Raw genomic sequence first — 16,547 nt, forward strand, 5'->3', positions numbered from 1 at the left:
TATGCAGCACAGAGATGAACCTTCCTCCCAAGCAGGCCAGTTCTGGAGACTGACCAAGCCAGCCCATCCTCAAAGCCAATGCCGAGTGGGCTCCACTTCATACCTCCAGGGCCTCCACAGACAGGTCCCCATAACTGCCCCCATTGTTCCCAAGGACCCAGGAACCCTGGGAATTTCTGCAGCTGAAGGGGGAAGAGTGACAGGGCTGAAAAAAGTCCATGGAATTCGCGTACACGGAGTTAGAGGCTTAGACAGAGTCCAAGAAAGTGTGTCGGACGCACGGAGAAGGAAGAGAGAAGAGAGGCAGAGACTCAGGGGGAGAGAAATAGAGATGGGAAGAGAGAAGAGGAGAGACTGAGAGACGGGGAGACAGAGGAAGGTAGGGAGAGGACAGAGAGAGGGGTGCAAGGAGGAGGGGGCAGGGCGAACTTTCTGGGCCTCCCTCCTCATGCCTCCGGGGCGGACGCGCGTGGCCGACAATCAGGCCGGCAGGAGGCAGGTGGTCGGGGCAGACAATGGCGCGGAGGAGTGCGGAACCTGGGACTAAATTTGGCGCCGCCTTTGCAGGGCGCGGGGCCGCCCGTTCATCTCGATGCAAAGGAGACACGAAATGAATATGCAGCGCGGGCTGTAATTGGGCCGCCGTGGCCGCCGCCGCCGCCGCCGCACTATAATTTTCCAAACAGGATCTTGCAATCAGGGCCTTATTCATTAGCGCATAAACAATTTTGTTTCTCGGCACTCGAGCCTGTCAATCACGCGGAGAGGGAACATCTTGGCCGGAGGCGCGGGCCCCCGCGCGCACTCCCACGCGCGCCCCCTCGAGCGGCGCCACGTGGCTTTGTGCCCGGAGGCCCTAGGGTGCTGGAGTTGGAGGGCACGGAGCCCACTGCGGGGTCCCCGGCCCGGCAGACTGGGGAGTGGGCGGCGAGGGAGAGCATGGGTTTGGGGAGCCCACCGCCTCGGGTTCGAATCCTGTCCTCCCAGCCTCTGCTTGCTCCCCTGGGGAGGCGCTAACTGTACCCCGCACAACAAGACGGGGCGTCAGTTGAGAGAAAGGATGCCTAGTGCTTTGGATGCTGAGGCTGGAGGCGCTGGGGAGTGCCGAGGGAGGGGCCGTTGAGCTCCTTTTTTTAAAGAGGGGATCAGGGGCCCACAGACGGCTCCTCATCGTCCCAGGCCCCACCCAGAGTGGGCTCCTGTGACACTGTGTCTGTGAGGATTCAAAGCGCTTCTCCAAGGAGTTGGCCACCGCCCTGGGCTCACCCACAACGGGGCCTGCGTGCCTGTATGAACTTGCATGCACCTGGGTTTGCGGGCCCCAGGGCACCCGGGGATTCTGCAAGTCAGCGTGTGACTGTACGGGCTTTGCGCCTGTGTGGTTGGGTCTGTGTGTGTGTGTGTATGAGCGTGTGTGTACAGGTCCATCCGCAGATACACCTGCATGAGTGCGACGGGCTGTGATCGTGTACGTGGTTGCTTGGCTCCCTGTGAGACCGTGGAGCTGTGTCTGCCCAGCGATGGCTAAGTGACAGGGACTGAGTGTGGCTGTGTGGTCGAGGGGAGGCTGTGTGTGTAGAGCTGTGTGACTCTTGTGTGTCTGTCTGTCTGTGGATGGGCCCTTTGGGGCCGGGTGACCTGACAGGAGAGTGTGTGGGGGTGGCCCAAGCACAGGGTGGGGTCTCTTTCTTTCAGGACAGATGACAACTTCTGTCTGTCCCCTCCTCCCTGGCCGCCCCTCCATCAGCTCCACTTCCCCTGCACAGCGGGCCAGGGTGCCCAGACCGGGGAGAGGGCAGCTTCTGCCCTCCTGGCAGCCCCTGTGGAACTGGGGGTTCACCTGCCCAGCCCCCAATGCCTCCCTCAGGCAGTTCTGAGACTCAGCCCCTGCTGCTCCCTCCATCGGGAGAAACCCCAAGGCCTCCAGAATTTCAGGTCCAAAGTGCTAATCAGCTCAGCTTTACATAGGTAACGGCATGTCAGAGCTGGACAGACGCATTGCATTGATGGAGAAACAGAGACCCGGGACAGGAAATGGAAAAGAGACAGCAGGCCACAGAGATGTCCCACCCGCCACTCGACACTCCACCCCCACCCCCTCCTCTTCTGCACACAAAGAATCTGAGGATGTGCCGGCAGCCAACTGACAGGCCATCAGTCTGCGTAGACACCCTCTTCACAGCTCTAGACCCGGCACCCGGCAGCCCGGATACCACCCCACCCACTGGTCACCCCAGCGCCAGGCCAGGAAGGGAGGCGGCCGGGGAAGGGGCCGCGGGGAAGGCACGAAGTCAGGAAGCCCGGAGGAACAGTCTTCAACCTGTGGATCCGGCCGCACCCTCCCTGCAGCCTCCCTGCTCCTGTGTGTCTTGCTGCAGGGCTGACCCCAGTCCGCGGGGACCTGGGCTCTCCGTGAGGCAGCTGCCGCGAGCGGCTCCCGGGGACAGCCAATGGGCACCTCGGTGTGCTGGGCAGTGGCCAGAGGCAGTGGCTTTGAATGAGGAGGCCAAGCTTTAAAGTCCAGCCCTGCGGCTTCCTGGCTGGGAGACCTCGGGCAACTCGCCAAGCCTTCCTGTGCCTCGGTTTCCTCATCTCTAAAGAAGAGCTACTTAACCGCCTCAGCATCCACTTGGCACTCGGTGCTCAGTAAATGATAGGGTGAAGGAGAGCTCAAAGGAAAAGACCCCCTGGACCAGATTCAGCCCCCGAGTCCCCACGCCGGACTCATTTCAGAGCTTTCACTTGCGGAACCCCTGCCAGGCCCCCAGCTGCTGGAGGCGACCCAGTCTGGGTTTCTTAGCAAAACTCACACGAGTTGGTCTTTCTCGAAAAACCGTCCCTTCCTAAGCCCTGGTGACCATTATTTGGGACCATGTGTTTTCAGGGCCATTGTGTGGTCTCATCCTGGAGGACAGGCTACTTTGTTCGTTTATGGAGGCAGAACCCAAAGACACTTGAGGGTCAAAGTCTCTTCCCCAAGGTCACCAGCTGGTAGAAGAGGAGTCCAGACTTGAACCCACTAAGCGGAGTGCGTGTCCCTCCCTGCTGCTGCCTGGGTACGAGATGCACCTTCAGGTTGCGGGCATCCAGGATGGCCCCAGCACAGCCTCTGGAGCCAGCAGGTCAGCAGTGGTCACCAGTCACTGTCACTTTGGCCAGGTTGCTGGACAGAGTATGACCCAGAAAGAAGACGGCCGGAATGCAGGTTCATCAGGAAATACTGGTTCCGAGGTCCAGGGCATCAGAGCTCAGGTGGTTGGGGGAGAGGGATCAAGGAGGAGGGAGAGGAAGCACGTCTCCAGGGAGGTGTAGAGCCCAGGGGCCTGGGTTTCCTTGGGGAAGTCCCTCTGCAGACACCACCTATACCTCCACCTCCTGCCCCTGGGGCTTTACTTGCAGCTATGACTTGCACCCAGGTGGCCCATGCAACATGGGCCCAGGGGAGAGGGCTCAGAGGGCTCCTAGCTTACTGCTCTGTGCCCGGCCCACTCGTTCTAGCCCTGGCACCTAGCCCAGTGCCTCACACATAGTAAGTGCTCAATAAAATTCTGTCACGTGAGCCAGTGAGTGAGAAGGGCTGAACCCAAAGAAAGCAACAGAAAAAGGCTGCGGGGCTTCCCTGGTGGCGCAGTGGTTGAGAGTCTGCCTGCCAATGCAGGGGACACGGGTTCGTGCCCTGGTCTGGGAAGATCCCACATGCCGCGGAGCAACAGGGCCCGTGAGCCGCAATTACTGAGCCTGCGCGTCTGGAGCCTGTGCTCCACAACAAGAGAGGCCACGATAGTGAGAGGCCCGCGCACCGCGATGAAGAGTGGCCCCCGCTTGCCACAACTGGAGAAAGCCCTCGCACAGAAACGAAGACCCAACACAGCCATAAATAAATAAAAATAAATAAATAAATTAAAAAAAAAAAAAAGAAAAAGGCTGCGCATTGACCTTTGTGGTTCCCTCCTCCCCACCCTAGCCCCAATCAGCTGGTGTCCCCGAGGTGCCTCTACAGACTGAGCTCCACCCAGAACCTCACTTCCAGTGGGTGGACTCCAGGACCTAGAGCTGTGCTGTCCAAGGCAGTAGCCACTGGCCACGTATGGCTACTGAGCTCTTGACATGTGGCTAGTCCAAACTGAGGTGTGCTGTCAGTGTGGAACACACAGCGGTTTTCAAAGACTTTATATACCAAAAAAGAACATCGAATATCTCATGAATATTTTTTATATTGAAAACTTGTTGAAATGATAATATTGTGGAGATATTGAACCAACTTCACCTTTTCCTTTGGGAATGTGTTACTAGAACATTTAAAGTGACATACGTGGCCCACATGTGTGGCCTGTGTTGTATTTCTGTTGCGAAGCAGTGATCTGGAAGAGGCTGCAGGTCCCAGCCCCAGAGGAGTCAGGGGCAGACCCCAGACGTTCAGTTACTGTGACCCTAAGTCTCCCAGGGCTCTTGGGCCAGTGCATAGCATGTGGAATCTACCTCAGTTTCCCCATCTGGTCCTCCAGTTTTTTGTGGCCCCAGCATCCTGCATCCCATGTGGAATCATGCCACAGTCTCATTCCTGAGCTAGAATAGCACCTGCACGGGCCACGCCCACCAACTCAGAAGGGGCCTCAGGTATACGGCCACCAACTGACCAACTCAACCTTAATCCAGCCAACCCTTTCAGCTTTCACATCTGTCTCAGTTCTTATACTTCTCTCCATCCCTCCTGCCACTCCTCCTGTCCGGATCCCCATTCATTCATTCATTCATTCAGCCAGTATTTACTGAGCATCTGTGTGCCAGGCGCTTTTCTTGGTGCTTGATATACATCAGTGAACAAAGCAGATAAACCCCTCTGCTCTTGGAAGCTGACACCCTAGTGGGAAGACAAGACAGTAAAGAACAGACATTGGAAATAAGTAACTGGTATGTGTTAGAAAGTATAAATGCTAATTTAAAAGAAATAGAGTCATGTAAGGAGGCTCAGCCTCCGCATTGCTCTCCCTGGCTTTATTCTTGCCCCTTGACTCATCCGCCATGGGCTGCTGGAGGGATCTCAGGTCCAACCGTGCTACTTTCTGGCTGCCAAGCCCCCTCTGGCTCCCCAGTACCTCCAGGTGAAGGTCCAAGCTCCCTAGCCAGGCATGCGAAGCCCCACGTGACCTGGCCCTGCCAACCTCATCCTCCTCCAGCCGCTCACTGGCATGCCCTCTAGAGCCTCCCTGTTGTTCCCTCTGCCAAGAAATCCTTCCCAGATTTCTCTGTTCCTTTGCTTGTTCTCATCACTAGAGGCCCCACTCACTGCCAGCAAGGTTTGCAGTCAGCCACACGTGGATCTAGGCCCGTGCGTGTGCTACAGCTACACGCCTGCTGCTGCCATGGCTCACGCGCATGTGTGGATTCTATGTGAGCAGACGTGCCACGTGCCCATGTGTCCTCCCCCACAGAGAGGCCCAGCCGGGGTCAGGGACTGCCCAGGTATGTCTCGACTTCCCAAAGCCTCAGCGGGAACAGGCCCTGCTATTCAGGAAGTCGCCATGGCAACCACCGGGCCCTCGTGCCATCTTCTGCAATCAGTGCTGGGACCTGGCCACCCGCTGGGCTTCCTGGAGATTTGTTCCCTATGATGGGAGGCTGGGGAGGGGGCTCCTAACCCGCCTTCCTCTCGTCTCCTGTCCTCCCCTCCCCCACCCCCAGGGTGGCAGGGCTGCCAGGACGGGACAGAGAGTATCTGAGAAAGGGCTCCCCTGAACTGGAAGCAGGGACTGGAATTCTGGTCTCAGATAAGCCACTGGTTCCTTATGTGATCCTTCCTTTCTCTGCACCTCTCTCTTCATCCGTGAGATGCCTCCCTTACAGGGTCTCTGCGGGGTTTGGGGCAATAATATGGCACGTGTTAGGTGCTCAACTAATGCTGTTATCAAAATTAAAGGTCTAAAACAACCCCTCGCCTTTCAAGGTGCTTCCTATCTGTTGGTTCACAGCAGCCCCTGAGGAGGATTTTTAATGTCTGTTTCACAGAAGAGGAGCCTGAGGTCAGAGTGGTGGAGAGGACGGCCAAAGTCACCAGGCTCAGCTGGATGGGGCAGGTCAGGAATGCTGGGGATTCCCAGGAGAAAGGCTCTCTGGGAGGGATGGGGCTCGGGACCATGCTTTCTCTGCCAGCACAAACAGGTGACCCTGCCTCGCTTCTACTTCCTGACAAGAGTCTGGCTCTCATCTCCTGGGCTGGTGCTGGGGAGGAAAGGGAGGCCCCTCCGATCCCAGAGCCCTCCTCAGTGGATAGAACCCTGAGGCAGGAGGCCTGGGTTCCAGTCCTGACTGGCCCTGTGACCTCAGAAGAGAGGGACTCGCTTGTCATCTCTGGGCCTCATTTAACAGGTGCTCTAGACTGTAAGATGAACTAGATGACCCCAAGGGCACGTCCCACTCATACAGCCTGTGGTTTCCATTCTATAGCAAGACAAGCTCAAGGGACCTTGCAACCCTGGGCAACACTGACCGGTGAGTTTACCAAATGCCAGGCACAGACCTCCCTGACCAACCGAGGGGCCTGGCTTCACACACACTCCAGGCAAGTCAGGCAACAGAACAGCGTCTTTGTTCTCCCAGCTCCACCAGAGCCTGAGTTTCTTAATTAGGATGCTGCAGTGTCTGTTGCTCCGTCCCACTCCAATTCCTGCCAGAAAAGTCCCTGAAGGGAGGGAAAAGGCACCATGCGCTTGCCCCATGCCCCTTTTACGCCCGTGACCCCGTTTTATCCCCACAACCACTCTGCAAAGTAGGTCTTACTGCGTGCATTTCACGGGTGAGGCGACAAAAGCTCAGAGAGGTGGAGTGACCTACTCAAGGTCACACAGCCAGGAAGTAGCAGAACTGGCATTTGAACCCAGGCCCATCTGATTCCAGAGCCCAGTAGAAAGACCATCCTCGATTTCCACTCTACTCAGCTGCCTTGTCCCACTCTCAGTGACAGCTCTGCTCCCTAGAACTCCTCTTCCTCCTCTTTCTGGGGCCCCTGGTGCTGCCCACAGCACCCCTTCCTCCTCATCCAGGCAGGAAAGATGCTTAGACTCAGAATTCCAGAGCATCAGGGATGAAAGAGCCCTTTGAGGTGAACCACACCCTACCTGACCAGTTCTGCCTCCATACAATGGGGAAACTGAGGCCCTGTGAGGCAGAGCCAGGCCTGGACCCAGAATTAAAGGCACAGACATCTATCCCGCAGGGGGTGTGGTGGAAGATGTCCCGTCCAGCAGGACTCAGGGGCATTGGTGGAGCTCTGGGGACGCTGCCTAAGGCAGGCAGGTCTGCTGGTCGGGGCTTGAAGGGTTTGGATTTGGATTAGCAGAGAGCAGAGAGAGCCTGCCCGACATGAGGGTGGGGGCTGGGCGTCCTGGCTGAGCTGAGGGGTCAGGCAGCCTTGGCCGGGCTCCCACCTCCAGCCCCAGGGCCAGCGCACGAGGTGGAGCTGAAACATTCAAGCAGCTTCCTCTCCTTTGTTGGGAGTGATGTCGCCCATTTCCTGGATGTCCAAGAACCGGCTTCAAACAATAGCGCTGTCAGGAAGCCAGGAAGGGGCTGCTGCCCTGTGCCTGGTCCTGCCCCATCCCTCCCCACCTCCTGAGACCTGGCCGGGCCATCCTTTATGCTTATCTCTGGGAGTCCGATGCCTCACTCTGTCACCAGCCGGCTGTGTTTCTGGGGGCCAGTCACCTAACTTCTCTGGGCCTCAGCTCCCCATCTAAAACTTGGGGATCCGACCCTCACCCAGCAGAACTAGCACACAGATCAAACAAGGTAATAACGATGGTAGTAGAAGCAGCAGGAGCAGCGAATACATTGTACCTAGACAATACTTCAGGGAGTGCTTGGTACTTAGTAGGCATTTGAAAATGTGACTTCGGCTCTGAATCCTGGACACGGTCAACTCACATTCTTCAAGCCTACTGAGTGCCAAGCATTTCTGTGTGCATTATCTATGTACCATGTGTGAAGACCTACAGTTTTGGAGTCAGACAATATTGGGTTTAAATCCCAGTTCTGCCAATGATGGGCTGTGTGACCTGGGACAACATCGTGGCCTTTCTGAGCTCCAGTTTCTTCTGAAATAAAGGAAAATAGGAATAAACAAATAAATAGCAATAACAAGAATCCCTATTTTGTCGCATCAAATGACGAATAAATAGGCCAACAGATGTCAAGCATTGGGCACAGTGCCCGGCAGAGTAGACAGACACCCAGTAGATGTTAGCTCTTGTTCTTACTGTTGCCACCATGGGCCTCCCCATCTTTTCCTGTGTTTGCTCACATTGCTGCCCCTGCCTTCGAGCCCTTCCTCTCTGCTGTCCACACCTCCAGCTCTGCACAACTCTTTAGCATCCAGTTGCCACCCCACAGGTAGTCCAGGGCGGGGACATCAGAAGTCCAGGCTCCATCCTAACTTTGCCCTGAGCTCTTCCCGTCTGCAGGCCTCAGTTTCCCCACCTGTAAGGTAAAGGGAAACTGGTCTCTAAGCTCCTCCCGATTCTGATGCTCTGGGAGGTGGCCCGGCACCCCAGCTGCATTCCTGGCACTGGACCTGCCACTGAGTTGGAGCCCAGACCTGGCGTCTCCGGTTCGCCAGCAGGCTGGACTCCTCCGCAGGAGATGAGAGCCACACAACTGGTTCAAGCTGTCTGCAGGCTTGGGAGCTGGGTGGACGCTTCTGTCCAGGAACATGGCCTTTTCATTAGCGTCATCGTCCGCCGATTAGCCCAAAGCTGACTCACAGGGAACGCGGCGCAGGGGGCTGGTTTCAGCGGGCACTGTGCTCCCTCAGCCCTCCCCCTCCTGCTCCTCTAGAAAACCTCAGCTCCACTGCCCGTCCAGCTTGCCCCACAGCCCACGGCCGGGTGCACCTGTCAACTTGAGAGGGTCACGTTCGCTGCACACCGACATGGTGCCGGGGGAAGCACAGTCATCTTGTTGCCCAATCAACAAAACCACCCCAGAGGAGAAGCACTGTTGTCATCTTCAGTTCTCAGAGAAGTGACGTGTGTCTCTCCGTCCCACTAGGAGTGAACCATCTCGTTAGTCACCAGACTCTAGAGCAGCCTTTGGAATCCTGTTTGTCAAGTAAGCGTAGAGCAGTGTGGCCTTGGGCAAGTCACTTCCCTCTGCATTTTCTCTCCTGTCCCTAGTCAGACCTCCATTTCCCATCGTCCGATTCACCAACTCCAAGCTGACAGCTCAGAGTGGAGCAAAGACTCGAGGTTCTGGAGCCAGTCAGGCCCAGGTTGTAATTCTGCTTCTGTCACAGGTAAAATACACCTAGTTCCTGTTTTCTGAGAAGGTCGAGTCAAGAAAGGAAGGTACATCAGTAGACAGATAATCACCACGTAGTCTGACATACAAGGAGTCGTAGCTTATAGCAATCTTCCTGGGCCAATGGAGAGTCTCCTCATCTTTTTACTGGCTGCCAGGACTGCATTGTGTGGCCCTACTGCATCTCATTCAACTGCTCTGCTACTACTGATGTAGGCTGTTCCTCTCTCTCTGTCCATTTCTACAAGCAATGCCATAGTGAACATCCTTGTATACATCTTACAATACTTGAATCAGCACTTCTGTAGTATGAACGTTTACAGGTGTGGAATAGTACACACACTTTATATTTTGATCCTCCAAGCATAATGTATCAATGTATCAGTTTATACTCCTACGGGATCAGTAGGAGAGTACCCATCTCCCCACATCTGGGTCAATTCTTGACATCATCAACCTTTTACGTTTTTGCTAATAAAATGGCATCTCACTGTGGCTTTAATGTGCATTGTTCTGCCTACTAGGGAGGTTAAACATCTTTTCACAGTTGATTGGCCATTCTGATTTTTTCTTCTGCAAACTACCTGTTCACAGATTTTGCAGATGTTTCTCTTAGGGTGTCTGTCTCCCAACCACTCTTTGACTCCGTGCTTCCTGTTTATCCCAGTCCTGCCCTTTTGGCATCCGATGCTCAGGTCCCCTCTGGTATTCCAAGTGCTGCTGCCTCTTTCCACAGGTGAGCTGTGCCCCCCAGCCCTCCACGCGGCCAGCCTCCGTGTCAGCCAGCCTGAACCCACGACGGCAGAGGGCTTCAGACTGGGCTTGGCCCAATCAGAAGGCAGTTCAAGTAGAAGATGATCTCCAAAGGTTTCCTCCTTTAACTTTTAAGACCAAAGCCTTCTTTTTTTTTTTTTTTAATAAATTTATTTATTTATTTATTTATGGCTGTGTTGGGTCTTCGTTGCTGCACGCGGCCTTTCTCTAGTTGTGGTGAGCGGGGGGCTACTCTTCGTTGTGGTGCGTGGGCTTCTCATTGCAGTGGCTTCTCTTGTTGTGGAGCACGGGCTCTACACGCTTGGGCTTCAGTAGTTGCGGCTCGTGGGCTTAGGTGCTCCGCAGCATGTGGGATCTTCCCAGACCAGGGATCGAACCCGTGCCCCCTGCATTGGCAGGCGGATTCTCAACCACTGTGCCACCAGGGAAGTCCCAAGATCAAAGCCTTCTTAATAATCCTCTGAACAAACTCAGACTCAATTAACAAGAAAGCTACATGAAACAATTTCGATGTGGATGACAAAATCCCTGAATCTCTTCTGTATCGTGTCCTTCAAAAGGCAGAGTGGGTGATCTGTTTAAAACCAAGGCCTGAAATGCCCTTCTCATTTTAATGATATGTCCAGAATGAACTGCCCAGGTGATTAGATCTACCTCAAGAAAATCACCAAAACGCCACCATCTCCCCCAGCAAATTGGCTAGTGGAGAAACTACGTTTTATGTAATTCTTGGTATGGAAAAGAGCCCAGGTACCATCTTAGTCTGTTACTTCATTTTATAGCTAAAGAAACTGGCTCAGAGGGGAAAGTGTTTTGCCAAGATCACACAGCAAGGTCAGAGACAGCACGGGAACAGCACCCCAGGCACCTCCTCCAACTAGCTTGCTGCCCATCACACTGATAGGGAAGAAAAGAGGCCAAGGGATTTTCTTGAAAGTTCTTTGGTTTGAGGTCACCACTGGGAACCTCAGCTTCTTGGAACCCAGCAACATAAAGGTACTGCATGTTCTACAGACGATAAAACAAACATACAGCCTGTACATCAAACTAGTCACATCATGTAATACCCTAGTTTCAGATGGTAAGTGAAAGAAACATTATCATCATTTTCTTTTTAGCTTCAACTCTTCCACCAGAGCAGCAGAATTGATTAAAACACGGCTTCCAGAAAGGGCATCCTGCTTAATTTGCATTCAACCCTCAGATTAAAGGAATACTGGCATGCAATTATAATTCTTATTACCACAGCCTAATCTGACCTTTTATGGATCCTCCTCCCTTTAGTTCACAGACCGCACTTTTTACTGCCACTGTGACAGGGATTTCTGGGCTCTTTTTGAAAAATAAAAACAAAAACAAAAAACCCGAGCATTCCCTTCTTTCTCCAGTGGCGCTAATCATTCTGGTAGAACCCCGAGCCTCTCTTGGAATAGAGAATGCCCTCCTGTTTACTCTACATAGAGGGGTACACAGTTAAGGATTAACTAGGCTACTCCCTTTCGGAGAGGCCAATGGCTGTGCAACATTCATTCAGCAATCAGGCACTGACGATCTGCCAGGAGATTTGCCTGAAGGGGTAGCTGCGGTGGAAAACAAGATGGACTTCTCCCTCCCAAAGAGCACAGCAGCTGAAGTGCAGGAGATGCGCCCGAACACAGAGGGAGATGTGATTCACTCTGGAGGGACCTGAGGGACGCTTCACCAAGGAGGCACGTTTGAGCTGCGTCTTGAGGGAAAGGTGCACCGAGTAGAGGTGGAGAACTCTGGGGCAGAGCACACAGCAAGAGGAAAGGCGCAAGATGTCTGAGAAGGCGCGGATCCAGTGTGTGGCGGGGATGATGGTGGGAGATGAAGCTGGAGAGCTCCGAGTCAGACTCTGGAATGACCGGCTGTCGCACTGAGGAGTGTGGACTTTCTGCAGCAGACTGTGGAGACACCGAGAACAGGGACTGTCCCCGGCATGTTAAAGGCAGAGGTAGGAAGCTGCAACTGCATTGCGCTTGTACCCACAAAACCACACTCCGGGCAGACTGTTCCTGAAGCACACAGAGCCCTGTCCTGCCTCAGGGGTTTGCTCCTGTGGTTCCCTGAGGCTGGGACACGCTTCCATCGGCCCTCTAACTGTCTGTTCCTTGAGGGGGAAGCTCAAATGCCACTTCCTCTGAGAGACCCTCCCTGGCCTCTCTTTCTAAGTACATCCTCAGCCTCCAGCTATTCGTTTTCACACTGACCCTTCACATTGTTTACCTGTTCATTGCCTCCCCCACTGGAATGGAAGCCCCATGAGAGCAGGGCCCCTGTCTTGCTCATCATTCCTGCCTAGAATGGTAACTAGCACGAAGCAAGATGTCAAATATTTGCCAAATGAATTAAAGAATTAATGAATGTATTTGCAGGGTTCTAGCTGCAACTATACCCCTTCCCTCCCATTGAAGAAGGTATAGTTGAGCATAAATGAGCAGGTGCGGTATTATTTATTACAAAATCTGTATGCCCATGCCACACCGCAGACCAATGAAACCGGAAGATCTGGGGGTGGGATCTGGACATCAGTATTTAAAGGTCTCCAGGTGATTCCAATGTGCATCCAAGGGTAAGATTCAATGACTCTGAAGAATAAGAGTGTGGCCTTGGAACCAGACAACCCACATTTGTTTCTCAGATCTACCACCCAGATCTACTCCTCAGATAAAGTCTGGGGTCACCTCTCCCTAATCTCTTGACTCTGTTCTAATTTATTTTTTTTAAGCAAATACATTTATGAATTTTAGTATCTTAGTAAAATTACTTGTGACACATATTACAAATGCTCAAGACACAAAGAGATGTCACAACCCCAAACAGAGACTTCCTATGGGGTAGAAGCAACTGGTATATTTAAAGCCCAAGTATGTCATGATCTATTTCAGAGCATAAGAGTACATCTTTGATTATACCAAAAAGCATTTCAGCTAGGATTTGATACCTACAAAGATGGCAATTTAATCTCAAAGATTTATTCCTATCTCTACATAATTAATGTGTTTGTTTGTTGCTCTATAGCAAGGACGGGGGGTTGGAAGTTCTTCAGAAAGATAAACGTGGGGTATAGTTTAATCATTTCCTGATGTCTTCCATGTATTGGGCACTAGAATATAGACATATAAATAAGATAGAAGGCCAGATCTTACAGTACTAAGACCAGGGGAAACAAGATAACACCCAGTGCCATGACAGGTATTACTCAAATAGAGTGCTGTGACAACTGCTACCATTTGCCAACACTGTACAAAGCATTTCATGTGTAAACCTCATTAAATCCTCAGAGCCATCCCAGGATGTAGGTACTATCGTTGTTCCCCCCATTTTACAGATGAGGAAAAGAAAGTACAGAAAGGTTAAGTAACTTGCCTAGGGTCACACAGCTATGAAACAACAGAGCCTGGATTCAGATCCAGACAGCGCAACTCCAGAGTCCTTGTGCTTAACCCTCATGCCATATTGTGTCATGGGAACAAAGGGGCAGGAAAGAACACTTGCGGCCGTAGGAAGGGACGTTTCCTGGGGAAGACAGCATTAGTGTTTGCCTTGAGAGATGGGTCGACTTTCAAGAGGCAGAGATGGGGGCAGGATTGTTCCCCAGCAAGTGGATGGTGGCGGCATTAGTGAAGATTTGGAAGTTGGAAAACACTCTTGAGGAATGGCATTTGGGCGACTGTAGGGTCCGTGACAAGGAGTAAGATAGTGGTATGGGAAATGGGCCAGGCTATGGGCAGATTACAGAGTGTCGGGATGCCGGTAAGGATCTGGGCTTTAGTTAATAGCCATTCAGGAGCCACTGAAGGTTTTCGAGTGGCAGAGGCACGGCAGCAAGTTGGGGCATGGTCTGGATGGCGACATGGCGGTGGGAGACCAGTTAGGCAGTGGAGTTAATAATCCGAGCAAGGGGAACAAAAACAGGCTAGGACAGTGACACTGAGATAAAAGAGGAAGTAACAGACGTGAGAGGTTATAGAAGGAACTCAACAGGACTTGCTGCGGGATTGGAACACGGAGAGCAGTGAGCGTTACGAGTCACGGGAGCGTCTCATGTTTTGACACTGGAAGGATGGAGACGCCATGCCCTCCGATAGGGAAGACAGGAACGGGCTTGGCAGAGGAAAGGGGGCAGATAAATTTCCTTTGGGAATGTAAGGAGTCAGCCTCATTATTCTTAAGCCAAACCGGCAGGAAGATTTTCTGACTATTATTTGAAGCCCTGCTCAGAGATTCTTCGCACCAACTGCTTTCAAATTGTTCTGTGACCTTTTTACCTACTGAAATTGTGAACCCGTCTGGGGTGAGAGATTTTAGGAATTCTGTCTTTACTTAAGACTCTTCAGTCCTAGAAAGCTATGATGTGGTGTAATTCCATCAAGAATACAGGAAAGCCAAAGTTGAATTTCTTCGTTCAAGGAATTCAAAGCAAGGAGGGGGCGAGGCAAGAACTTCTGTCCAACTTGGGCAAAAGTTAAAACATCCTAGAGTTGAATTTGAAGCCATTAACAGTTCAAGACTTGTTGCTCTGATTCTGAAGAAGTGAATGAACTTTCAGGGAGGGCCTGGTGCTAGACACTGCAGCCAGATAGATTAATCATAGATCCTGCACTCAGATGCTGTGGTTTATTCCCTCATCACCCAAAGTGTGGTCCATGGGCCAGCAGCATTAGTACCAGCAAGCTTACTAGAAATCTCAGATGTCACTCCAGACCTATCGAACTAGAATCTTCATTTAATAAGACCTCAGGTGATGTACATGCATCGGAACAGATGAAGACTAAGGGCTTTGGAATCAGGCGTATCTGGGTTTAAATCTCAGCCACTTAACTACCTACTAGCACTTAACCTCTTGGACCTGCTTCAATCAATCAGTGGCCCTAGACCTTGGTTTCTACCTTAGAGCAACCTGGGGAGCTTTCAAAACCTCCATGGCCTGGCCATAGTGCAGACAAATTAAATCAGAATCTCTCTGGGGTAGGATCCCAACATCAGTATTTCAGGGCCTCCAAGTGATTGCAACGTGCAGACAAGGCTGAGAACCACTGATGACTTTGAAGGACAAGGATGCAGCCATTGGAACCAGACAATCTTCATTTGTATCCCACATCTACTATTTCATATAGGAAGGAGGAATGCGGCTTCTTAAACTCTCCCTAGGCGTTAGCTCCTCCACCTGGGAAATGACATATTAGAAACTCTTTCAAAGGGCTCTGAGCATTGAAGGAGTTGACACATGTAAAGCACTGGGCACAATGCACAGTGCTCAATGAATATTTGTTATTACCGATGCAAGTCCCAGCTTCCTTTGCAGAAAGAACCTAGGAAGCAACACATAGTCTGAGGTAATCATAAAAACAAATCTGCAGGCATGCTTGTACTTTCCCCACCAAGGATGACTTCCGATGACTTGGCCCGCAAGGGGTTAATGGGTGTTGCCTTAGCTGTTTTAAAAATTTAAGAATCTATTCTTTTTCTTCTGAAATTGGAGAATAAGGCAACGGTGGCTGGCAAACTTTTGTAGACGAGTAAGGTTTACCCAAAATACTCCCAAATAAGGGGTCAGAACTGGGTGGGGAGCAAGGCAGATCTTCCAATGCTTTGTGTTCTAACTGTCCTAACACTTTGGGCAACAGACTAATGCCTCACAGCAATCTCCCCACTTCGAGTATCTAGGAGTTGGAAAGGCCTTTATAAAGACTCCATACAACTTTGCTTTCCAGGGCTTTGCAAATGGGAAAGCAAGGCCCAGGGAGCTGAGACTTATGCAGGGTCATATGCAATTTAAGGCCACGACCAGAAGGTGTAAAGTGACCCCCAGTCAGATGGAGAGGAAATAGCCTAGTAGTGAAAAAGGAATTGAATGAAAGGGAAAAGAAAGACATAACAGTGCTTTGAACCAAAGAGCTTTATAAATACTTGTGGATTTAACCTGCCCAGGAGGTAGATAAGCATGTTCCCTTTAGTTTGTCCTCAAATTCAACCTCTCACAAGAGGTTAAGAAACACACCCAAGGCTGGAACTGACACTCAGACCTCCCGACTTCCTGGCTTTGGAGCTGGGAGCTCAGCCTCCAACTCCCTTGTCTATCAGGAAAAACATCTGGGTTATAATGCTTGAGGATGGGATATCAAGGGGAAGTGGTGGAAGTTTGGTTCTTTAAGAAACTTTGAGCGAGACTGCAGAAGACCAAGCCAGGAGCCCCGCCCATGGCCTGAGTCACAAGGCTCAAGCGTTTCTGCACTTCTCCTATCCTGGATGCTTCCCTTGTATGACCTTCAGGGAACTCTATTTGTCTGAGATGTTGGATGGGAAGAAAGAAAGTTGAGACTTCAAAATGTGTGAACCCAGACTGGCCCCGAGGCGCTGTCTCAGGTAACAAAGCCTTTCCTTTACACAGTCATTTGTCCGTGATCCCACACGGCTCCCCTGCCACACTGGCAAATGCCTACTTGAAGCAAAGAGAA

General features: G+C 52.0%; 1 long non-coding RNA gene across 1 annotated transcript; it reads left to right on the forward strand.

Moving 5' to 3' along the window:
* The first annotated feature begins 2,323 nt into the window (after window positions 1-2,323).
* Window positions 2,324-16,543, forward strand: LOC309633444. The gene is made up of 3 exons (XR_014247527.1): window positions 2,324-3,605; window positions 3,924-4,332; window positions 4,378-16,543. It is a non-coding gene; the product is annotated as an uncharacterized lncRNA (long non-coding RNA).
* The last annotated feature ends 4 nt before the right edge of the window (window positions 16,544-16,547 follow it).

This window comes from Balaenoptera borealis (assembly GCF_965194805.1).
Source record: "Balaenoptera borealis genome assembly, chromosome: 8".
Classification (NCBI taxonomy): Eukaryota; Metazoa; Chordata; class Mammalia; order Artiodactyla; family Balaenopteridae; genus Balaenoptera; species Balaenoptera borealis.